This window comes from Anopheles maculipalpis, chromosome 3RL, assembly GCF_943734695.1.
Source record: "Anopheles maculipalpis chromosome 3RL, idAnoMacuDA_375_x, whole genome shotgun sequence".
Lineage (NCBI taxonomy): Eukaryota > Metazoa > Arthropoda > Insecta > Diptera > Culicidae > Anopheles > Anopheles maculipalpis.
In genome coordinates, this window is record NC_064872.1 from 37,899,891 (window position 1) to 37,926,076 (window position 26,186).

The 26,186-nt window shown below is 42.8% G+C and overlaps 1 protein-coding gene across 1 annotated transcript in view; it reads right to left on the reverse strand.

Annotated features, from left to right (window-relative positions):
* The window catches only part of LOC126564302 (neutral and basic amino acid transport protein rBAT-like), a 535,179-nt gene extending 525,565 nt beyond the window's left edge, over nucleotides 1-9,614 (reverse strand). The window contains exon 1 of the mRNA XM_050221304.1: nucleotides 9,605-9,614. The gene's annotated coding sequence lies outside the window, so the exon portion shown is untranslated. The remainder of the gene's footprint in view (nucleotides 1-9,604) is intronic.
* Between the last annotated feature and the right edge of the window lie 16,572 nt (nucleotides 9,615-26,186).

The following is a 26,186-nucleotide window of genomic DNA, read 5'->3' on the forward strand; positions in this document are numbered from 1 at the left end:
TCCTTCAAAAAAAAAATCATTTAAACCTTGAATGCGTCGACCGTTCCGTTTCTATTTTCATATCATGTCTGTTTAAAAAAAAAAGAATCATGTAACATTGAAGGGCTAATATGATTGACTTCATCATATTCATTTATAATGGACGCAGACGCTAAGATTTATTTTATTTATATTTTTGTTTATTCATTGATTTCATTGTATCAATCCCTCTGGAATTAAATTGATCCAAGAGGACATTTCCCGTGACCACTTGTAGCTACGATTGATCCTAACCCAAACTGAAATCTCGTATCACATCGAATTAAACTTTTAAATCTCGCGACATTAGAGTTAAAATCGAAATAGTGTTGATTTTTATTGAAAACCCTACTAATATCAGAAAGTGATTCATGGGCCGCTCAATGAGATCTAGTTCGTGGTTGTCGAATGAATTTACCTGACCGAAAAATCCTATCGGGTGCATATAAGATAATACTCACGAGCAGAAAGGTAATGTCGACTTCTCGTTTTAAAACTTTTGGCCAAAACGCACATTGAGCTGTTTCATACCTTAGTTGGAAAGACATACTTAGGCTACTAGTATGACTAGTATGACCAATGGTCAGGCAGCACCCTTATACTTAGCTCATCAAGTTCACTGCTCTTGGTGTTGACTTTTGACCCCAGTTATATTAAATTTTGGGGGACACCAAAAGTGCGAACACTTATCTGCACCACCCCAACATACTAGTGTGCACGAAAAATAAAGTGACTTTGCGTTTTTTTTTCAAGAATGTTTTTTTTTACTAGGCCAAATGAAGGTCACCTTCAAAATGATTCAATTTCGATGCAATGCACCTCTTCCACCTTTTCTCCCAGTCCTCGAAGTAGGTGGAAAACGTGGATGCTGGGATGTCCTTTAGTTCCGCCGTCGCTGCGGCTTCGGCGTCAAAGCGGCCGTATTAGCTTGTTGAACAGCCAAAAGTCGGCTGGTGCCAAATCTGGCGAATACGGCGGTTGAGGAACAATATAGGTGCCAGTTACTGCGAAAAACTCCCTCAAAATGACGGCACCAGGCGAGACTTCATCCGCTTCAGTCCCAAAACATCTTTCAGGATGGTTTTAACCGATGCTTTGGAAGTCCCAACACTTCCCGAAAGGTCTTTTTTCGTCAACCGAAGATTGTTGACCACCAAATCCTTGATTTGGACGACGTGGGCGTCGTTGCTCGAGGTAACAAGTCTCCCCGGACGGTTCGCGTCTTCGACCTTCTCACGGCCATTATTGAAATCAATGACCGTTTGTAAACATTTTTTTTTTCGACATAGATTTTTCCTCGAAGTCTTTTTGTAACATCCGCAATGTTTCCGCAGCATTTATTTCATTGCGCAAACGAAATTTGATACATGCGCGCTGCTCCCCAAATTTGGACATGGGCAATATGGTCAAAAACACTTGGCGCAGCTCCGAAAACAAATTGTCACTCCTAGCCGGGTCGATGTTGTGACTTCAAACGTGGCAGAACTGTCAAAAACATACAAACATACAAACGAAAAATAAAAAACAAGGGGCTTCTTTAGGCGCGCAAAATTTGACATCCAATGTTACCTTACTTTTCGGGCTCAGTAGTAAATCAGTCCCGTCCGTAACAGTCCGTAAAGGTCTGTTAAAAGTGTTTGGGTTTTGGTAAGCTTCTGCCTTTATGTTATCAGTATATGCCAGGATCTGGATTTACTTATGGTCATCTTCGAGTTTCATATGAACCTTTCTAGTGCTAGATTGAAGTGAAGCACATCTTCCTTCATATGATATCTGTTTCTGTCATTGTTCTTTCTTACAAGCCCGGCATGACTAAAATTGTAAAAAAAAACTTTATTCTACTCATATTGTTCTATACTTATTGTGTATTAGGAAAGAGAAAATCTCCACCACCTACACCGGACTTATATAAAGTATCTTAAAAACTAGTCTTACATATTAGTAAGGAAAAGGGGGTACGAACCCAAGGTGTAACTGGAAGTTATTGATCAGGTTATGCTGTTAAATCCAGCTTTAAAATCAATTAAGAGATTATCAGGGTCTGTGCATGACTGCTCCGCCGTCTTGTCCTATATTTACAACTCATTGTAGCATAATTGAATCTTTAATGGTGATCAATTACACCGAACTTCGTTTCCTTCTCGTTGAGTTATTTGAGATTCTACTTGCTCATAATTAGTAGCTTAAACTACATCCTATATTCGTTAATCGTAATAAAGTGCTTTTTTGTAATCCAAAGTCATGCACAGCACTGTTTTATGTACAACAACAATTATGTCACAAGGACAGAAAATCCAAATTTGCCCTAGCTAAGATTCAATGACCCAAAGCGGAAGAAAAACAACACCGCGCGCTCTCCAGCTGCAGTCCCTCGCCACCAAAGACAAACAAACTCCGCTTCCTTGAGATTTACTGAGAGACTGATAGTGCTTGAAAAATTAGACCACCAACCAACCACACCACCACATCACCACCATCATCGGTCTACTGCGTCATTGCAGCGACAAAGCACGGTGGGAAAGACACCCGGAGGGATGCAACCGTGCCGTGTCACACGTCGACACCTGAAATGAACGTTTATTAAATTAGACATAATGCTATTTACGAGCGTCTTCCGTTCGAGCGTGCCTGCCAGCCAGGGACGATCCTCGGACGACCTACCCCGTCGGGATCTGTCCGTTTTCCTGGCACCTACGAACGTGTGAAAAATCAAGGAAGAAAGAAGGTCACGTATAGGGTGGTGTGGGTGTATGTGTGTCTACTGTTGGGTCAGGTTGGGTTAAGAAAACTGTCTTCTGTTGTTGTTGGTTTTCCTTTCCTGCTCGTGTCTCCAGTGTTTGGGTAGTGTTCCCGCGTCTGTGAGTGTGAGGCTACGTTAGCTGCGTTTTACGGTTGAGTTGTTTGCTGGAAGAGTACATATTTTACGCAAAGTGCTCTCCGGTGGAAGATTTTTATGTACCAAGCAACACTTCAGACCCAATAACGATTGGGGATGGTGTGACATGGTTTGCCTAACTTTTCTATTTACATCGCCTATTTAGATTATGGTAAAAATAGAGATAATAATAACCTACCTGGTCAATGAGTCGAACGAAAAGCAGCTACAAATTGCAAACTAAAGCAATAAGATGTACGTAAAGTCTCTAAATCATTTATTGTTGTAAGAAACATTGCAGTACGCGCGCAAAAGTTCTTACCTATTGTCTGAACCAAAAGCTTAAAAATGAAGCTTTTACAGGCATCAAAATAACGAGCAGCAACATTGTAGTGAAGACGGAAATTAAATTTTGGAAAATTCATATTGCTTTAATGATTCAGATATCTGCATAAAAATTAAGCAGATAAATGATAATAGAAGTTATTGGTAAAAGCTACACAAATCCCAACAAATGAAACAAATACAAAGAAGGTTTTGTTTATTTTGTTGTGTTTTTATTAACACTTTTAACAGTCTAGCGTTGTTTTGTAAGTAACTTCCATCATCAAGCTAAATCAGGCTTATAATAATGTTTTCGCTTCCTTAACTGTAAGCCAACTAATTCTGAATAAATAAACAGCACTTCAAGGTCAGGGAAGAAGGAACACCTCACAAAAAGAGATTGAAAATAAGCAAGTACATTTATAAAAGTTTACAAGTCGAGAATTATGGTTTGATGGAAACTAAATCCCTCACTTACCATGTTATTCGATGCATATGATAGCCGTGGGTGGGCAAAAGCTTCCCATGCAACCAATGGTAGGCAAACATGAACACCGGGTTAACTGTGTTAACGCAAAGGTAATGAAGGCAACATCAACCGAAAGCCTCCCCACCTGCCTCTACTGTGCTTTCCTCGCTTTATCTCATGCCTAAAATGCGCATAACGCGCTCGTTCGGTGAAACACAACCTACCTTTTCCGTTCTGCCGCCTTTTCTTCGCTCCGGTTGCAACCTCAACATCTTTAGGCTTCAGCCTGTGGTCAGTTGGTGAGGCCCGAAAAACGGAAAACTTTTCTCGAAACCGATTGCCTCCACCGGAAGTGGTTGCTCCAAAGTGGTAATTGTTGAGGGCGCACAACATCGGGCGCGGTTGCGGGCTTGGGAAGGAAAGGTGGTACCGGCAGACCCAGGCGGTAGGCTCAACCTCAACAGAACAAACGAAACGAATGAATTGTCGGTGCCGTTTGGTGTATGGGTGGGGTGGGAAATGATGCAAGAAACGAACGGGTAACCGTAACCTCTTCACTGTTTGCCTCGTACCCCGGGGCCAGACGCTTGGCCACACAGAAGAAGCCTTCAAAAGTCATCATCGGCTTACGGTGGCGTCGTCCAGAACAAAAAGAGACGGGAAGAAAGGTGGAGAAAAACGGTACTGCTACAGAAGGTTTCGTTGTTCTTGTGGCCAACCTAGGTAGGCACCGTATTTCCTTCCTCTTTCCCGGAACACACCTTTTTCCTCCCGACCAATGTTTTTTTTTTGTGCCCTCTTCTTTACGTAATGATCTCGATGCGACCGTTCGGCGTTCGGATAGCTTTAGTCTCGGTGGTTGGATTATCACACCGTGCTGGGTGGATGGGTGCGACAAAACAAAACAACGAAAAAACACAAAAAAATGCCTTGAGTGTATGTGTGTGTGTGTGTGTGTGTGTAGGACGCTTTTCCTCCCTTGGGAAAGACGACAAAATTGAAATCCAAACGACGAAAGAACGGCGAAAGCAGATTCCGCGTGCATTCCCAGAGTGCACAGGGAACGTACCGGAAGCCGATGAAAATTATCACCCCGGGAAGGCAATCTCGCTCACTCGGTGCTTCATTTTTGCGTGGTGTAATTCGTGATTAGTTTCCAGCTGGTACTGGTGCTACAGCTCACCGTGTCCATCACAGTTGGTCGAATTCCGGGCAGGTTCTGATTTTAAAGGTGTGAGAATGTCAATTTTAGCGCACAGCATGGATCAACCATTTCGGTATGCGAGCGGTCCTAGACGCTAGAGATGTGCAAAAACAATCATCCCATCAGAAAACAATTAGAGAGCCAAATTTGCTGGATGGATGTTTTTATCATGATTCCGAGTGTGTTTTCCAACGACAGTTCAACCGTTACGGCATGGCACAATTCGGTGTTACTGCTGTGGTTCTGATTTGTGTGGTTAAAAATCGGAAATTACAGTGGTTTTGGTGAGTGACGGTGATGCACTTGCATCGGCATTACATAGACGAATTAGCAGTTGTATTAAGGTGCTAATAAATGATGTAAATATGAGTCTCTACACTATTTTATGGCGTTGTAGCGGGGTTTTGGGATTTTGTAGATAATAACTTAATAACGTAATAAGCTTATGAAAATAACTTTAAAAATTTGCCATTAACGAATGGAAAATTAGATTTTACTTTATTTAAGATATTTTCATTACATTCCACCCAACTGCTGTAACTACAACTGCAAACCCAATAACTCCTGGTGATGTCCAGAACCATCGTACCAGCAAGAGTCCATAAAAAGGTTTCTTATGTTAAAATACATGGCATGTTATATTCGACAGACGATGAATTTAGATTTTTCGATATTTATACATATATCAATGGCCGTAGGGACGGCATCCTAGGTCCCGATGCTCACTCTTTCAAGATGTGCACCGACAAAGATGCTTATGAGTGACATATGAAATTGGATTGATTAAATCTCTGAACAATCGTTCTTCAGATATTACTGGTGCTACTTTGAAAAGTTCTTTAAATCCTCTTCGACTTAATAGTGCTCTGTTACTGTAAGTCCTTATCTTATTTATTTTATTTTTTAATTATAATTATTTATGACGGTCCATGGCCGTATTGTCAACACCGCTTGTGTTGAATAAATTTTATAATCATGTTGAAAAGGCATTTCCTCCTTGTTCTTTGCCTTATCCCGTACATACTCGGTTATGGTTGTGGTGATGGTGATGATGATGATGATGATGATGATGATGATGATGATGATGATGATGATGATGATGATGATGATGATGATGATGATGATGATGATGATGATGATGTATTGGTGGATGATTTGCGTTCTGATGGTCCGGTACTATTGCTGTGGCTATTGTATTGATGGTGGTTGGTTATATTCAAATTCCGGCTATTGTGGTGTTGTGGCTGTTCTATTGTTGACCTTTTTGGCTTGGTCTGGACTGAAACAAACAAATAAACATTGTTAAGACAGCACGAACATTTATTTGTCTGCGTACCGTGTTTTCCAGTGCAGTCCAGCAAGGACATTTCAAGCTCAATCTAGTCAACGTCCAATCGAAGGACGATCGACAAGCTCTATCCCGCAGTATCGAAAGCGACTTCACTACTCACGAGACTGAACCCGCCAAACACCCCGAACCCGACGCCAACGCTGTCAAACTCAATGTGTCAATGCTGGACAGGAGTGGAGAACACTACACTTTGAACAACGCCTGCCTCCCTTTTACGGCAGTGTTGGAATCACTCTCGAGTGCTGTTGCCCAGTCATCGGATCACCCGTGGCACTACTAAAAATACACTTAAGACACAAACAACACAACATTTAACAAAAAAGGAATTGGCAGACGAATACGAATAAGGATTGGAAGGATACTTGAGATGTGGAATCACAGGACAAGACCGTTATCTCTGGCGAATCGGTAAATGATCCTCATGTAGGGGAGGTCCTTGGTAGCCAACACTTCTCTAATTTCTTTACCCGGTCGTCTGCCTATATTCTCGACTGCGCTCAACAAGGAGGGTCTTGCGGTTTCAAATTCCACGCAGAACCACAGAAGGTGATCCACATCGTGGAATCCGTCACCGCAGCCACACACTTTTGTCTGAGCCAGAGTTATACGCTGTAGATGAGCATTCAACGCAAAATGATTCGACAACGCCCGGTCTACGGAGAACCCATCGAACCAAGGCCGCAAGGACACTTGCGGAGAGATCGAGAAGAGAAAACGCCCGAGTTCATCCGCCTCCCACATGCTCTGCCAGCGAGACAGGAAAAAGTTGCTGTGGGAAACGAAGGAACTCCTGGGCCAAGATAGGTCGATCGTTAAAAGCGCCTTCTTGGACGCCTGTTTTGGCCAGTGCGTCTTCCTTCTCATTTCCGCGAATTTTACAATGAGAAGGGATCCAAATTAGTTCAGCCAATTAGTTCAATGATTTTGATGGTGAAGAAATCCTGACTCTTAATTGCCTTCGGAGATCTCAGAGCTTCAATAGCACTGAGGCTATCAGTGACGATGAAGTACTGATCGAAGGTCTCGCTGCTTTCATCAATAGTGCGTAAAATATTGCGGCTAGCTCTGCGGTGTAAACACTACATGGCTGCCTCAATTTGAAAAAAGCTTCGGTGGACTCGCTAAAAACACCGAAGCCAGTGCCCTCCTCAGAGGATGATCCATCAGTGTAGTACTGGCTTATTTGGTCTTAATAGTCCTTATCTTACCTTGTCGTCATATTTTTATCACTTAGCATCAGATAGTGGATAGTTGAATTGCAGTGCAGTTGATTTCATTCCGAAAATTCTATTCTTGTCGAAATCCTGTTGCTGTGATTGTATTATTAAATTTGTATTGCGTATTAGTTTTGACAGGCTGAACCCATTCTTTGACGCACCGAGTGAATGAAACACCATCACTCACAGTTCTTTTGGGAATCTGCCGTGATTGAGCAGCCCAAAACAGCCAAATTATTCATCTTTATTTACTACAACTACTCACCAGCCTACGCTTCATTACAGATCTGCTTAATGTATCCAGCATATGTTATGCTGTTCTGACTCTCACCCAACCTCGCCCACCACACCTGCTATCAACGGTAGTACTACGGAACGAATGAGTAATTAGCTCACAAGTTCCGTGGGCTGCAGCAAGTACACCGTATTTTCGGGAGCTATTCGTTGCAGAGCCTAGCATCACTTCCGCTGTTTCGAAATCGATGTGCTCCACGTCCCGAAAGCTTTCCCAACAGCAGACAGAAAACAAAACAAAAGAAATGCCTTAGCGCCCATTATTGCTTGCGTACCTTTGGCTTCCATCGGTGCGTCGTTCATTCCGGTTAGTCATCGAATCGAATTGGAGGATTTATAGCCGGCCGGGTTCGCAGCTCGTAGCTTTGTTTTCTACGCAAGGTTATTAGTTTTCCATGCCATGTTTAGCCTATTAAAGGAAGTAACGGAGCATAGCAAATCAATTGCTCCGTTTCTTTTTTCACTCGCTGCGGGCAAGCTGTTTAAGAATGGATAAATTACGTGTCATTATTAATTAGCGTTGCTTGCGCAGATTTAAGTCGAGCAGTTGTGGACTGTGTTTCTATTGATCTTCAGAATGGGAAAGATCCACACACAACACGCAATTTTTGGTGACCTGGAACGCAAAATCGTAGCTCAAAAGTTACTCCGAGATCAAAGTTTTTGCGGCTGTCAGTTATTCGTGTGCTTAAATGAACATCTTCTCTCGTCAATCTACAATCCGAGGTTACCCTTATCTAATTGCATCAAATGACACACAAAGAGCGGATGGCTCAAACATCCTCCGCTTCTGTTACCCTTATGCTGCCAAACTGTTACAGTGGTGATGGTGTCATTCGCCTTTAATGTGAGCATCAGCTCACTGTGCTGTGTCTGTAATGTCACCTCAACGAACCAGAAGCAAACACACACACCGTCTCACACCTACCACCAACATGAAGCGGTTAATCTTCTGCGTGAAGAATTGATTTCGGCCCTTGGGGGCTGTTTGAGTTTGCGATTTTCATCGCTGTCTAGGTTCGTCACTCAAGAGCTTTTAAAATGTGGCGTATGGAAATGGCACAACAAATCTTTTGCGGGAGGAGTGCTGGAGGAGCGAAAAAGTGTCCTACTGGTCGTCGATTAGCCTGTGCCAGCCAGTGCCATGGGTGCCGTAAGGTGGAAGAGGTTTTAAGTCGAAAGATTAATATTGCCACAATCAAAAACCCTCGTCTCGTGTTTCAATGGATGGGTGCGGCCGGCACCGAAGTTGCCATTATCGGACGCTATCGCAAGGATCGAAAATCCGACAGGCCGAAAAGCCGGAGGATGTGCTATCTTACGCGTCTTTTCTAGAGTGTTTTTCTGTTCTTGGAAACGTTAATGACTCTATACACAGTGTACATAGACGCAACGGATGCCTTTTTCGGGAACGACGACAAGATTACTTCCGTCGCGATGAGTTTATCGTGAAAAAGTGTCAGAAACTCGTCGTCCAGCTTGTTGTCGAAAAAGGGGCCCCCAGTTTAACAGAAGAAATTGGTGGGAAGGTAATTTTTAGGGTCGGAACGCTCGATAGATGCGATGTGCGCGATTACAAGCAGAAAGTGCCAATGTTCAATGCTCAATCCTGTACTCTCCGATGAGAATCTGATTTCTTTCTCTATTGCAAAACAAAGAAGCAAAACAGAATTCTTTTTTTATTTTCATCTCATTTCGTTGCTTTCACTAGTAAAATACTTATCTTGCTCCAGCCAGTGCCACGCAAGCCAAATCTTAACCGACTATCGCGCACAGATAGTTCCCGGCGATTGATATGAGTTCATTACGGTTTGCGCTACATGATGTGGCAGTAATATTGCTAAACTGAAACACTATCACACAGCGCGCTATCAACGATACTGCCAAGGACTTTGTAAGAAATAAAAACAAAACCAAATAGAGAAACAGAACCGTAAGCCCTTCAAAGGATCGGAGGGCGATTGGAAGGATGGTTTTACTACATCACCACCAAGTCCATGGTCCTCGCGGTGGCGCACAGTGAGATTGTGCAGCCTTCATTGGACGCTACATCAATAAGCAACATATAGATGGGGCCATCATGTCAGCAGCCAATCGCCGGCAGCACCAACATCAGCAATACCATATCGTGCCGCGTTCATTCATCAATCTTTTCGACGTGACAAAATTTAATTATTTTTATCTGCTTCTCGCCTTCCCTAGGGGGCTGAAACGTGTTTATTTGGGAATGGAAAGCTCTTTTGTAGCGACTAGGAGCATGCTGAGAGCAGTGGGAAAAAGAAATGAAATAAAATGGCGTTTGGAAGGAGCTTTTACTTGCAGAGCTTAAGCATTATACGTAAATTGCGTTATGAACTTTAATGCATGGAATTTATTTTAGAACGTAAAACGTGGTAAAACGGCTGATAAAACGTAAACGTGTAAAGTATTTACATGTCTATCTAACATAAACAAAGTGCCCAATATGAAAACGAATATTTTGGCTTAACAGCTTTAAAGAAAGATCAAATATTTCCATACTTTATTCGAAAACAACAAACGAACTGTTTTAATGCTGCACAGAAAATGCTTTCTGTATTACTCCGGCAGATGCAAATTATTTTGGGATTGAAAAATTACAGATAATCCCTGTTTGTTCTCATGATACCATCTCAAGCCTTATTTGCCGGATAGCACCAACCTTATGCCAGAGGAAGCGTTGAAAGATTATTTTACTGCTTTCTTTAATCTTTTCGGCACTACGATAATGATGCTGATGAGCTTAGGCCGATAAGACTTTAGGTGTAATTACCGAAAATATTTTCCATGCCTCCCTCTTTTCGCATTCAGCTTCAGTAAGTACTGGCGAAGAAAATAACGCACACACAACTTTGATCGGATGTTTATCACGAAGCAACCGGAACGTAAAGATGCACTGTCATCACTATTTCCATCATATTCACATCATCATCATCATCATCAACAGCGGCACTATCATCCCGAAGCGCCTGCAAGAAATTCGACCATCGTATGTTGGAAGTGTTGAAAGATAATTGCAACCTCCGGACGATTTCGAGCGGATAGAATTTGGATTCCGACACCAGGTGGAACTACTTCATTGCCTGCCCATCTTTAACCAAATTCCGAGATCGTTTGAACATCGAGCGACAACCGGTCGCCGCCGCCGATGTCAGCCTCAAACGTTCGGAAGCGTTTCCAAGTTCGACCGATCGTTTCACTTTCCTTTACCAAGCGGCATTACCTGCATTATAGGGCAGGGACGAAGAATTTTAAGCATTTTGTGGGATTACTTTACCTTTTCTCTACTCTCTCCCATCTTATCCACCTTATGTTTCACTTTTTTATCCCCCATACTTTATATTCTTCGCTGTTCCTTCGATGCGTTTCTTTCGCCGCTTTGTCGGTGATCGTTCCACACACCCGGGAGGGACTCCCTGGAACATGCACATTCATGCATTTCGACGAGGTGCCAACCGATCCGCTTCCGCTGACGATGGTTAGAGGCAACATGAAAATAAGATAAATTGGAAGCGAACAACCAGGACACGGTGCTACGTTACCGCCACCACGGTGACCACATGCTGCAACATTCTACACCTTGCTGGGTTTTACTTTTTTTTTTTTTTCGGTAGAAACGTAAGGAATGAAAGAGAATTTGTTAAAAGATGACACGCGAAGAAGGTCGGAGACATGAAAAATACAGGGAGCGGAAGAATTGTTGCGACAGGAAGAACTAACAATGCTTACCATGAGCATAAAGCATCATCAGTGACGATCGAACTAGAGCTTTACCCAATCATCCTAGAGAAACGCCTCTAGGTGATGTACACGAAATGAGTTTTCGTTGCTTTTAAGTTTTAGTTTGTCAAATTATTCTTTTGAATAATATTTGGGGGATGAAATGATTCAAATGGAAAGTTTAATAAAATAATTATTTAAAGCGTTTGTGAGCTTTGATGGAAGTGTGAAGGTATTCCTTTAGGATTTAGGAAAAACATTGAATATGATCCCATAATTTTCTTCTTCTTCTAATTCTTCTTCTTCTTATTCTTCAGGTCGGCGAAGAATGTCTTTCTAGACATACTAGTTGGAGAGTCAGTCCTCACTATGTGGGAACGATCCGGATGTGATTTGAACCCCGGTCCTGCAGTTTGAAGGAAGGTTCCGCTGTCGCCTAACTACCGGGCCGTCCCATCAATATAAGCGTGTTCGAGATTCACGAATCTTAAGAATTTAATAGCTAGTAAAACAACCTGGCCATTCATCATGGAAAAAAAGGACTCAAAGGCATACAACTGAAAGATTGCGCCAAGAGACTACTTTCTTAAGTCAGGCTCAGTGAATTGAATCTGTCTTATGAAGCTTAGCATTTTGAGTAATCTTACGGGGTATTACAAGATTTTTCTCTTTTACAAGTCAAGCCATAAATTAAGGACGTAGATTTTAAATTATTTCTAAAAAAACGTCCAAGCCGTATTGCTAGAAATAGACGTCACAGAATAGTTCGTAAACATAGACAAATCAAAATATATTTTATAATAAAATCAATTTCTAGTGCCCAGTTTCAACCAAAAAAATTAAAAATTCTCTCCTACAAATGAGACGAAATAGTTTATTTCGAAGTAGGAATCGAATATAGAACTTCGGCTTACGGTTCAACCGGTGTTGCTTTGCATAACATAGACAGTTTCAGGGAAGTCGTAGTAAGCACCATGGATTGAAAGCATTTTGAAAGTAGCTTGACATTTTGGTGTAAAAGGAATCTGAGAATCTCAATTTTTTTCCTTTTTAATATTTTTTTTCTACCCTGTACAATACTTTTCCTGGCATAGGCGCCATCCAACAATACTACTACCGCCGAAGACGCGATCAAAGGCAAGTGCAGGTCGAAAATTCATTCTTAACGTGTTCTATTCTTACTCTTATTGTTATCCATACCCTCTTCCTTCCCTCTAGCAGTTGAATCGAGACGACCTGCTGCTGCTGTCGGTGTTGCTGCTGCTGCATCTTTCATCCATTCATGCTTCCCATCCAAATGCGCCATTACGCATCTCAGCAAAGTGGTCAAAACAGGAAGAAAAGACAGGAACCTAATAGGGGAAAAAAAAACTCACACATTCACACATACTCCTAGTGAACGAATCTGACAAAGAACAGGTCGCTTCATCTGGCCCTTCCTTTCCCTTACTTTTACATCGCTACCACTGGCCAGGTTTTCTTTTCGAGTTCGGTGGTTTTTGTTACATTTCAACGTGCCTATCCTGGCCATTTGGTCTTCAGACTCGATGCCCGAGAGTGTGTGCGTGTCTCAATGTCTGGCCCTAGAGGAAAAAAAGGATATTCTTATATTCTGAATTGAGAACAATTGTACAAGATTCACGCTAGAAACAGGAGACGGCTAGCAACCGGTGAAATGGTAGGTTTGAATGGAAATGGGAGGAAATTAATTTCGTGCTTCATTCATTTCTTGACTCGCTTCATCCCCTTCAGTGCGCTCGAGTGTAGGGCCGGCAGTAGTGGTTGGCGGGTGACTCATTATTTTATTGTGACTTCACCGTCTGACCATTTGAACGATGATGGCAGCCCGCCGAAGAAACGAAGACTACACTTGACTGTACTCGAACGGTAATGGTAGCAGGAAGGAACGAAGGAAACAGAACCGATTGAGTCCCATCCAGCGCAGGCAAGCCCAAACCAAGAGAGAATCCGTCATGCGATTGAAATAAATTGCGGAAATCGCGTATCAGCTTCATCTGCCGGCTGATTATTTAATTTGACCGATTTGCTGTACGGTTGACTAATCTACGGCAGCCACAGCACAGAACGCCGGTACCGAAACAGAAGCATGATCTTGTTGATCATGCGAAAATCATGGGCTCTCCGATGTGCAGATGTGTCATTAGCCAGCTGCTCTGCGTGCAACACGTGCTGTTTACTGTAGCGACGACACTCCGAACCAGTGCGAGGCATGCCGGAGGATCACTTCGAAAGGGAATTAAAATTAATGACGCGTTTGGAAGTAAGATTGACACTGAGGATGAACGAACGCCGTGTAGACGGGCGCGGGCATCTATCGTTAGAGTGAAATCAACCCAGCCAAAAACATTGATCCCTCCGGGCTGGTGGCGAGTGGACAGATTTCGGAGTTAATTGAGAAATTGAGTCGATTGGTGACCGCTAGGGTCACTTGCAGGAATTATTGGAAAAGATCCAGAGCTTAAGTGATCCCGGGGTTTTCTCTGGTGCTCGCGGTTAAAGCATCGGAAGTCAGTCGCCGTGGTCGTCTGGAGTTGGTTTTATGCTGATTGATGGATTTCGGAAGAGATTAATTGAACGCAATTTAAAAACCAACAAGGGCATTTAGCGAAGGAAACCCAATTGGGAAACGTTAAGTTGGTATTTCAATTTCACTAATGCTGATTTACTGTCCTTCCAGTATCCGTTGAGAGTGTTTACTTAGGAGCATAATGCGTCTGCATTACGAAGAAATGCAGGATCCAAAATATATAATTAGAAGCTTATCAACAAAAACAATTCTGTTGAATGCAGTTCTTCCGTGTCCCAACCGCTTTCGGAGATTTGTCAGAGTTAAAAGGGATGCTAATATTTCACATCACCAAAACGAAACAACAAATCCGAAATAGAAATTTTTTTTTTTTTTTTTTTTATTCATTAGGGACGGCCAGGCCGTATTGCTAGAAATAGAAAATTAAACCCGACGAAAATAATGCACAACCGGGACTTTGGTGGAGAAGGAAAAAAAAAGTAAAACCCATCCCCAGGCATAAAAAGGTTGGAAGCAGAAGTATAACAAATGAAGAAGCATCACCACCATCATCACGCTTCCGGTTGGCCTGATTGTTGAGGTCTTCCTGTCCAGGGAATGGCCTTTAGATGCGTTCCGTTAATACATTTTTTTTCCTTTCCTTTCTAACCCGAGAAAGGTTTCTTTTTAAGCTTCGGAGGACGTCAGCGAACCCGCTGGAACTTGAAGGAGCCGAACTTATTTATTTAACCGCAACCGAACGGTTACGGTCCGTGTTGGTTGACTTTCATTTTCTTATTCATACTCTTTTAATCGGTTCCATTTTGTTTTTCCAACCACATTTGGGCTCTGGAGAAGGTAATCGATCTGTTGCTTCCGATTTCCGCGCTGCCTATGCTACAAGTGTCTACGCATTTTTGAGCTGCCCCGTATCAAGAAGAGTAATTAGAATTAGAGCCGAAACTAATCGGATTGCGCTGTCTGGATTTCGATGGCGATGGCGACGACGACAACGGCGGAAGCAACGGATTGCGTCCCCCTCGCTGGCAATTGACATTGACCAAGGGACAGCGGAGCGCTGTCGGTGCGCTTTGGGATGCTTTTGCTGATGCGAATCGATTTAATGCATCCCTTCTTACGGAACGCCTCAACGACTTCCGGATCGTGTGTTTTCTGTACTCGTCTTTGCGGCACAATTAGAAGTATTCGGATGAAAAAGCTAGAAAAAAGGAGCGAGGGTTTCCATTCTATGAAAAGAAAATGCAAGCCGGGAAAAGACGCTTAATCGCTCCACGTTGCTTTGATGGGACATATTTTTCGCGCTAAATGATTGCAATTGCGCCAACTGAAACAATGTTTAGCGCTTTTCCTAACTGCCGAGTGGAAAACGTGAAACATGAGAATGGCAGAATGGGACGCTTTCATTGGACTTCCCACATGAGATGGAATACAGAAATTGAAGGTCTGTTTGGAGCACAAAGTTCAAAACTAGCACGAGTGGAGCACTTTCTTCGATATCTGCTGCACGAAAGGTGAGGCAAGAGGGTACGAGGTGCGGCTTCCGCCATTCCAACTTCAATGTCTCGCGACAAAATCTCCATTGAACTCTACGCCCCTTCTAATGCCCTCAGTCGGTTACCGCTTTGCATACAACACAGTTTTCGGGATCGAGGGCGCCCAAAGAGCGTAACAACATAAAGCATCGTGCATGGTACATTCAGTTTGCCGCTTTCTTTCGATATGATTCACTCTAGTTCCTCGGGGATACACGCCTTTGCGCTAACCTCGGCTCTGGCACAATCGTCGTCGTCATCGTCGTAGTCTTGGCTGATGTCGTCTACAACGGTCCGTTAAGCTCTGCACGTATCAATGCACCCGAGCAAGCGTGGGGAACATGACAGCGAAAAATCGCAACACGGAACGCGCAGCAACTGTGAAACGAAACGTTAATAAGTGCAATATTACTAATGCACCAAACACACATACATCCTTCTGTGTTGGGGAGCTTCTCCACCGTTCCCAAAGCAGATTTACCGATTGGGCAGAAGTCTTTTGTGGCGGATTACTAGAGCACAACGAGAGGCCGAAGGTGGAGCTTTCCGTTCAGCGTGTTGAGTTTTGTCTCAAGCAAACAGTAAACCCTTACCTTCCGGTGGGACAGATCATTATTTTGAGACGGTTCATTGAATGCCAGAGTTCATCTTACAGTGAGTTCTGCAAGAAGCATTGTGAGTAGTTTGTTGCTTTTGGTTGATGATCAGCTAATATTCCGACTTCTGAAATTCAATAAAACCCAAATAGATATTGTTGTGTTACTTATCTCAAAACATATAATTGTTTGTTCTGTAAAACATTTGACAACAAAAATTATAATTCACCACAAAGCTTATGAAATCCATCGGCAGGAACACTTTAAACAACTTTACAACTAGCATAGCGATTGAGTTAATTTACTTTCATTTCCCCGTTCTTGAAGCAATCTTGCCTTCCAATCTGCACTGATTTATCCATTTCCTCGCGCTTAATGACAGCCAAGATGAACAGGATGGAAATGGGCAGCAATATAAGCAACATAATTACAATTACCACCAAATCCACCGGCCGTTCCCTCCCTGGATACCAGTGTAAGCCAGGTGGTGCATGCGTTTGACTTTTCCTTCCAGCAAACACTTCGAAGCGTTAACCGAACCGTTTATCGATTCGAAACGATCTTCAAACGTAATTGCGAACAATTGTAGCACCCCGCTGGCTTCGAAACCATATCTATCTCTTAGGGGGCCGCCACTCATAAACGGGGTTTCATTTCCGGTCCGGAGCCGAAGAACAAAACGCGAAGAACGCCCGAGAGAATAGCTTTTTACCCCTTACGAAAGCGTAACTTCGGTTGCTCGAGTACCGAAGCTTTTCTGTAAATAAATCATCTCTAATCGTTGCGTCACCGAAAAGACATCAATTTCCCATCCATTAGGGAGGGATGTTTCGTGTGCATTTGTGCGCTTCCTTTTCTTTGGTGGTGGTTCTTACGGCGGAACTGATTCGTGTTCTTTTAACGGAACCCTGCACGGTTCCCGGTGTTCATGCTTTGTCAACAGCAAACTACACTTAAAGCGGATGTGCCGCAAGTACAAGAATGGCTGTGTTACGGTTTAGAATAACGCAAGCAACTGTGACTTGATTAGGAAGCAAATGCGTAACAATCGGAATAAATCAGAAAAATTTGATTAGGCTGGTCACAAACTCAAGGAAAATGTCGGAATTGAGTTTTGAAGAGAAACGAACATTTTATCCTTATTTAATGACGACTTACTATCCAAATACGTGGTATCAGCAAGTCTAGTAAGTCATTCAATGCCCGAAATGACCTAAACGGTTGTTAAACTAAGTAGATAAACGTTAGGTTTTTAAAAGGCTTTTTGGATACGATATGTTCAAACTAATTTAAAAGTTAAAGGCAGATTAAAGGCAGTTAAAAATGTAAGATGAAGACCACAAACTTATAGAAAATTGTAATTGAAAATTGTTTCATTGCAAAAATTGTCGAATAACTTGTGCTTAAATAATTTAACAGCGCCTATGTGACAAATTTAAACACGCTTGTAAGCACAATTATCTTTAAAAAATTTAAAACGCGTCTTTTATTTACCTTTATTTTCTTTTTCTTCGCCAATCAATCTGAGAAATAGGGGCTTTGTGTTGTTTTAAACACTTCTTTAGACATTTCCAAATCAATCATATCAAAATAGAATTAACTTCAGAATGAAACGAAACCAAAATGCAACGAAAACATTCTCATGTACTCGTGGAACCTGTGCAAACGAAAATGAAATACATCAGTTCAGCACAAAAGGGAAATGTGAGATTAATAAAATAATAATAAAACATTTATTTCACGGTCAAAATACGAACGGCAGGCAGTTTGAGTAAGGGTTTTTATTATTCTTTTCTTTGGGAGGTGAAAAAACGTGGGAGGAAGAAACGATTGAGCACTTTTTTTTCTCAATGTCTGAGAACGAACCCATGCTTAAGAAAAACATCGACCAAAGAAACCAGGCAATGTACGACTTGAAGAGGATAACGAAACAGGAATTCAATTTCCTTATCCGGCTGACGGTGGGTTCGATCGGATTTGTCGCGACTTGCAATGAATGTTGAGCCTTCGCATGCCGGATCGTGTGGTCGGAAGTGATTGCAGAATCGGTAAAACGAGACACGGGGATGACACAATGGTGGTCGTTTTTTTTTTTTTTTGTCGGTTGGGACGGATTAGTCATTCGGACGGATCTACCTCTCTTTGAGATTGAGAATAATAAGCCTTGGCCAGGTTGGCGGGGCGAAGGCAAGTGCTGGAACAGAAGAGAAGAAAAACTACACGAAATTGCAGCCGACCATAACCGAAAACTGTGGCCGGGTGTCTGGGACATTGATTGTCTGTTTTTCTTCACCAGAAGCAACACGAAATATAAAATAACCGGAGCAGAAACCTTAAACAAACGAAACCAAGGGTAGAAGCGATGATCGAAAACAGTGGACAAAGAAGCCGGATCGTTGGAAGGGATGCCATGTCAGGGACCGTCTCGTTCAATCAATGCGTGGATGAGCTTTATTTGCATTTTTGTATTTCGCGTACCGTTTGCTTTATTCAATTATATTTGCTGAAACACAACCAGGTAGGATGTTGGGCGCGGTTTGGTCCAACAAAACACATCACAAAAAAATCATCCCATGTTTCTTCGACTGGCAACGAAAGCTACCGGCTACAGGAGGAAGCTGTACGTTCGGCCTATCAATAATTCATATCCGTCCCGTCTGTCGTTGCTGGAAAGGGGGTTGCACGGAATCGAAGAAACGAACTCAAATCCAATCCCCAAAACCAAAAACAATCGCCTCCGGAAGGGCTTAATTTCGATGAATTCTGAGAAGGAACAGCGATCGGTCCGCGCACATTCCAGAGCGAGAGGTTAAAGTGCATCTGCTGGACCACAACAAAACAGTGTAGTAGTTGCAAAGGAAAGACAAAGAGACGGTGAGTGCGTGTGTGTGTGTGTGTCTGGGCCTGTCTCAATGCGAAAACATCAAACGGAACATGCTAACTACCAGAAGGCGATGATGACGAAACCCAGGTTAATTATTAGCCGCCGGTTTTTGTACGGGAAAGCCTCTGGACTTCGTTAAGGTTGATCTTTCACTCATCAAAACCAATCCCCGGCCTGTCGTCGTTGCGATACGATCCGACGGAAGAAGGCGAGAAGGTGATAGAGGAAGAGAGAGAGAGAGAGAGAGAGAGAGAGAGAGAGAGAGAGAGAGCAGCAGAAAAAAGAAACACAAACACTACGGACACCAAACATGCTGCTGCTATTAAGCTTCTGCTACGTTTCCTGATGCACACAGAATCCAGAGAAGAAGGTCAAAACGCGAACCAGTTGCTAATGAATCTGGTCAAGAATAACGCCGACGGGCGTAAGAAAACCACCCGAGAGACCATCCGTTTTGGCTCTTGTATTGAAATAAATTGACCGGAAACCGTAGTTATTTTATTATAGTATTCCCCTTTCATTTCAACATCGCCGCCCCTAGTCCCCCACCGAGGAAGAGACAGGAAGGGTTTCTGCTTTGAGTGGCGTTCCGTTCTGTACGTACGTCGTTTCGAGATCAGAAGCCAATCTTTGCATAAAACTTATCTCCATGAGGATCGCCGAACCGGGTAGGAGGGGTATGCGAAAACAGGCGAACAACAACGTCGGTTGCATTTTGGCCCAGGGAGTTCGGTCGTTCGGACCTTTAGGTGGTGTTGGTGGTGATCCGAGATTTCTTACGTTTCTCTTCCACACAAGACGGTGCCACAAACCGCACCTTGCTTCAGCTAAAAAGTGCTAAGATTAACGAACAAAACGCTTAGCGGGTAGGATGATGGCACGGTTTAAGGGTGGCATAAATTTTCATTTCCCACTGCACACAACTGCAGACATGCGGCAGATGCGACCGGTGGTAGCTTCTGCGGAAGTCTGATTAATGCATAAAGTGCAATAATTTCTGCGTCCCTGCTGCACAACAAAACCATCCAGGAGGATTAAATTTAATTCGGAGCTTCTCTGTTAAACGTTTTGTCGTTAAAGTTGCATGAAAAAATATTGAAAATTATAGTGACAAGTTATGACAAATAATAAGAACTGTGGATGCATTGTCTTTGGAATTGCACATTTCAAGGAGCAATGATTGGTGAATATTTAATTGATACTCGTTTGAAGATTCTTCTTTCTTAGCTCCCTTTATCATTGTTATTAGCGATGTTTAATCTTATCCTGAGAAGTTGCTTTAAATTCTACAGATAATCGTTTTCCCTATCAGTCGTCCAACGATTTAAAAATTCTCATAAACGATCTTAAAGTACACCCTGCCAAATTAGTTTTATAGATCAATGCTCTGGACAGGATCATCAAGTTGATCAATAACTACCGAGCTACGAGTAAATTTAAGTTGAGAAACTCGGACATTGCTTGACGAACCCTTCCGAGGCTGATATTTCTATAAAGAAAAAAAGAAAAGGATTAATTTGTTGTTAATCTGAAATTAAATCTCTTCTGTATACTGTTTGCAACTAGTCCTAGAGTTTACCAAACGATTGAGAACTACGATAAATGAGGCGTTAAAGTACGAAGTTCTTTAAGGCATCTTTTGGTAAAATTATTAAGATACGATTTAATTTTCTTTTACAGAATAAAGCAAGTCCGCTTCTTGCAAAGAGTTAAAACTATAATAAAGTTGCAGCGAAAGCCAGAGGTCAGAGGTTCAAGAGAATACTGGCTACTACGGGCTTTACAAGATCATGAATCCCAGAAGGCTCCAGCAGCATGCAATATTACGAAAAAAGCTTCTTATTTTTCTTGGCTTAACGTCCTTTAAGGTCATGCCGGTAATCGAATGGCTTACTAAACTGCCGATATCAAGTATTTGGATATTCAATCCTCACTATGGGGAGACGGTCCGGATGGGCCGTCTTTGAACCTCGAACCTGCCGTTTGAAGCCGCAGTCGCCTACACCACCTCTTGGGACAAAGGAAGCCGATGCACATTATTCATGATATGTTGAAGGTAGTTAAAGCCCGTCAAACTGGCGGAGATCGATGGCAGCCATGCAGAGCTAATATCAGTTAGCTTGGATATTTATCAAAAAAAAGAGATTTTTCATAACAACACGGCCAGGCCATTTCTCTCAAAATAAAGAAAGAGACATTTCTTCGATTTAATTTCAATTCATTTAGTTAAATAGCACTGTGGTGGAAAGCAGAATATTACTTGGACGGTCGTCATGTGGTGGAGAAGAAGAATCTCGGACTTATAATCGCGACGAGAACGGAACAACGTGATTGATAGCTGGGCGGACCAATATCTTTCTTTTATCTGGCTGTCCAGGCAGTCTGAAGATTCTAAATGAGAATCTTCTTTAGTAGAACGTTGCAGACATCGAGGTCTTACCTTTGGTTGGGCGACTCTAGATGCTCATCGACGAAGCAAGTCGGCCAGGCGAGTTTGGATGTTCAGCAGGAATATCCCTTACAAACATGTTGGAGGTTTGATGCCTTACCTTTGGCAAGGGGACACTCAAACCTGTAGAAAGAGTTTGCCTAAAATGTGCCGGATATCATGAAGTTACTTGTTTGTGTTTTGTTGTTTTGTGTTGCTGACCACTGCCTGGACTCGCTGGTTGTTTTGAACTGATATATTGCATTGCGTCACTCGCTAGCCGGGTGCGGTGGACAGTGTTTGAATGTTCATGTAAAGACGTGCGCGTGGTCAAAATAGCTGAATGTACATTTCTTACGTTCTTGGCTAATGCCAGTTATTTGTCAAATTGGTGAATTTCTGCTCAAAGTATAATGCTACGTAACGCTTGTAGTATGCAAGATCATGTATACTCTAGTGATATGTTTAGCAGATATGCTGCAGCACAGTAAAAATGGGAAGGCGGTGTCCACAAATCACGTAACGATAAAATCGGGATTTTTTTACCCCTTTCCCCCTATCGTTACCAAACGTAACGCTGGAGGGGAACCCCCTTCAATATCAATAGCGATTTAGACTCCCCCACTCACTTAAAAAAATCTAATAGTAAAATTTAATTTAAAATGTAAAGTTGATTTAACTATCCCAAATATGACAAATATTACACAAGTGGTTGGTCCAGTGGTAGAAGTGATAGCGGCGCCAGTCTTTACACGGCAGAAAGTTTTTAATTTTTTATTGTAACAACGCAAAACAATGAGACGTTGGACCAAGGGGCATAAAATGGATTATTTTGAAGTAATATTATAATTTTAAAGCAATCGTCATAAATAAAATTAGCGTGTCCCGGAATGTTACTTTCTGTCACGTAACACATAGTGGATCCCTCCCCCCCCCCCCATCCTTGTGTTACAAATCGTTATGCTATAGAGTACCCCCTTCCCACCTTTCGATAGTTACGTAATTTATGGACGCCCCCAAAGAAGACAATTGCAGGTTTATCGTTACGCGCACTGAGCGACCTCGAGTGCGGCCTGACGTCGTAAGCAGTGTCGAATTCAATATTTTCTGATTATTATCAAACAGGAAATGAATTAAGAATTTGAAAACAAATATATTACGAATAGAAATTTGCACAATGGTTTGCTTTGCCTTTTACATTTAAACCCAAAAAACGGTCCATAAACTTAGGTTATCTTTTTAACAGCTGCAAGTAGTCAAAATTTTTAAGCAATATAGCACAACACTCATCTTTTGTCTTTGTGTACCTTGCAGTCGAAACATTATTTAATCATATTCCGTACGCAGAGTTTTAGCATTGTTTGCCCTACCCGATTGAGTGTGTACGAGTTCACTTTTATTTTTGGCACACAGCATCACACACAAAATCAAATCATGCGACACTATCGTAGGGAGGGGGCGAGGAGGTTTGCCGGTTAGAACGGAACGCACAAAATTTGCACTTTTTGACACGTCCCTGGTGCACTGATTGCATCCGAAGACAATTTAATGCCGGTAGTCCGGTGTACCCACGCGATACGATCAAACATTCATCAGCATTTGTTCCCAGTGCCGTTCACAGTCAGTTTTTCTCCGCTTTCAATTATGATCATTTTCGAGTTTATCTAAACCGAAGAAGGGTCGTTTTAAAACCAGAAAGTGTAGAAAAACCCGACACATGCGTACAGGTTAGAGTGGCTTTGTTTTATCCGACATTGTTTCGCGTGTGACAGGCAATAGGATGACATTGTTAATTGATGCATCCCGAGCGATGTGCGCGTTGTTCGACATCGATGCATCGCACGAATCTCGCCTTTGATTGATGGCTGATACGATCGGAAGGGTTTTGGTATTTTTATGAGACACTCTTCGGTAAATGTTTTAGAACACTTTTTTGGCCCACGTGTTTGGGCAGGCAAATTGAATGACTTCACGAACCCGGAAGAGTTCGCTCGGAGCGTACGGGCCGATTCCTAACGCCCATAAATATCAAACACCAGTTCCCAGCCGGTATCGAGCACTGACCGTACGATAATGGACCCATACACCCTTGTTCAGCTGTCCGGAGGATTAAAAAAAGAACCATGAACACCTTCCAATGGCGGGACTTGATTCGGGTTATGTCGATTCAATTAGCATGTTGTGGTGTGGTACTAGGGACCGCTTCATGTGTACTCCGCGTGGAATATGCTGGCCGGGTCGAAGCCGACAAAGCGCCCCCAATCCTACTCCCATTCGGAGCCAGACGCGCCCAAATTAAATTCAATTACATCCGGTTGCGCTTTAATTAGGAGGCTCCGTAGGTTTCGACTATAGCCGGCCCCCTCACGGCAAACAACTGGACCGGACTGGCCTCTGGAAGAAACCACCCAGTCCGGTACAGTTTCGGCCTCTATCCGCATTCGAATATACATCCGCCAATTTGGTTTGACCTTTTCATCACCTTTTGTGGGTGTTCATGAGTGTATGTGTGTGTGCGTGGATAGAGGAACAGTCGAGCAAAAATAAAACCCTCAAGCAGAGAAGAAAAGGCCTGATTGGAGCGAAACGGAATCATCACCGACATGGGGAAGAGATTTTCGGTGCGTACGGGCACTACAACAGCCCTCGAGTGGCGATGGCGATTGAGGATGTGGAAGTGGAACAATTTCGGAAGCCGGAAACAGAATTATGCTTTCAAGCATCTTCCTTGTTTCCCAGATTTTTGGTTCGGATGTAGAGGAGGTTTGATTTCCGACCTCTCGTGGGAGTCGTTCCTGGGGCCAAACTCATTCCGGTTGATCTGGAACGGGCTGCCGAAACCCCTTTTTACCGTACCGTACCATCATCGGGCAATCGGTAGACTGTTTTCTTCGATGCTGAATGTAAGGGATGAGGTTGATATTGAAACCGGCAGGCCAGCAAAAAAAAAAAATCGTTCCCAGTGCCAGTATCATTGTGGTAAACGGGTGGGGGTGCAATCCTGAACCGAAAGATGGATTAAGACGAATGATTAATTTAATTAGTATTTACAATCTATCATCCCACGGTCCCGCCGCTTGACGCCGTCCCACAGCCCACGGTCACGATGCGCTAGTAGGTGGACTGATAATGATGCCTAATGAGAGTAAAAGCATCGGTATCGTAACCGACTTGGCCAACGAATAGCTTCTTTTTGGTCGAAAGACACCTGGTCTGCCAAACATCGACGAGCCGTGATGCAAAATAATTTCGGTGATACATCATAACGATTACAGCGGCCGGTTCAGTTTCCCACGGTTTACGGGAGTCTTTCATCTTCCAACGATGGTGTGGGTGGGAGGGAAAACTTTAGACGTGAAGTGAAAGCGAATTAGTAAACGTTAATATGAAAGCGAAACTTGCCAATATTATCTACTGCCAGCATAGGGCAGACACGATTTTGTGGTCGTTTTTGTGTTGTAATTTGATAAAAATGAATAATTGAAATGTGTAATTAGCTTCATGATAGTCGGCAAGAAACTGTCTCCTATAGAGCTTTAGGGATAAGATTTTCAATTGTGCTTACTGAGGCAATAATCGTAATTAGGCTAGAGTTGGTACAGTTATCAGCGTTGATTACCGAATTTATCGACTTTGGATAAAATTTGACAAGATAAGAAAAAACATCAATAAGTTATATACAAAAGCTACTAAATAATGGGTAATTGGAAAAAAAAACGAAAAAACGTGGAAATCTAGAGGACAAAATTACAATGTTTGTCTTATTAACTAGGAATCGTTTGGAGATTCTACGGTGATACTGTTGGCTGGATATCCAGCTAGGTAGTATCGATAAGTCTAGTAATTCAGAATATGGCTGGCATGTTCTTGCTTACTTACTTACTTACTTACTTACCAGGCGCTACAACCGCATTGCGGTCTTGACGTGCCGCAGCAAAATCTGGAACCGTTCACGGTCCCGTGCCGTCGTCCGCCAATTCGTTATTCTGGCCTTGATAGCGGATGATTCCACGCCATACACCAACCTCAATTTGGGCCTGCCATACCTCCTATGTCCGTGTGGACGGTCTAAAAGGACTATCTGAGCTGGGTCGTCCGGTGCCATGCGTATAATATCGTGCCGTGCGTGCCGATCTGCCGCCTGCTCGATCCTTTGGTAGGCCTCCGCTAACTGGGAGAGCCGCACACCAATGATGTCTATATCATCAGCGTATGCCAGGATCTGGGTTGACTTATAGAAGATAGTTCCCGAAATCTCCACCTCCGAGTCACGGATGACCCTCCCTAGCGCTAAGTTGAATAGGAGACAGGCGAGCCCATCTCCCTGACGCAGGCCTTTGGTGGTAGCAAAGGACCCTGAGAGTTTTCCATCCACCTTCACCTGGCATATGAGGTTGGTAATAGTCATTCTAACAAGCCTGATCAATTTGGAAGGGATTCCAAAAGAGCTCATGGCCTCGTAGATTGTTACCCTGGCTATGCTATCATATGCGGCCTTGAAATCTATGAAGAGATGGTATATGTTCAACTGCTGTTCAGCCATCTTCTCCAAGATTTACCGCATGGTGAAGATCTGGTCAGTGGTAGATTTTCCGTTTCGAAATCCTCTTTGATAGTTTCGAACTATCTTTTCAACAAATGGGACAATGTTCTAGCACGTCTTTAAGTCAACAAGAAAAATAATTGTTCATCATTTTTTGATAAACTA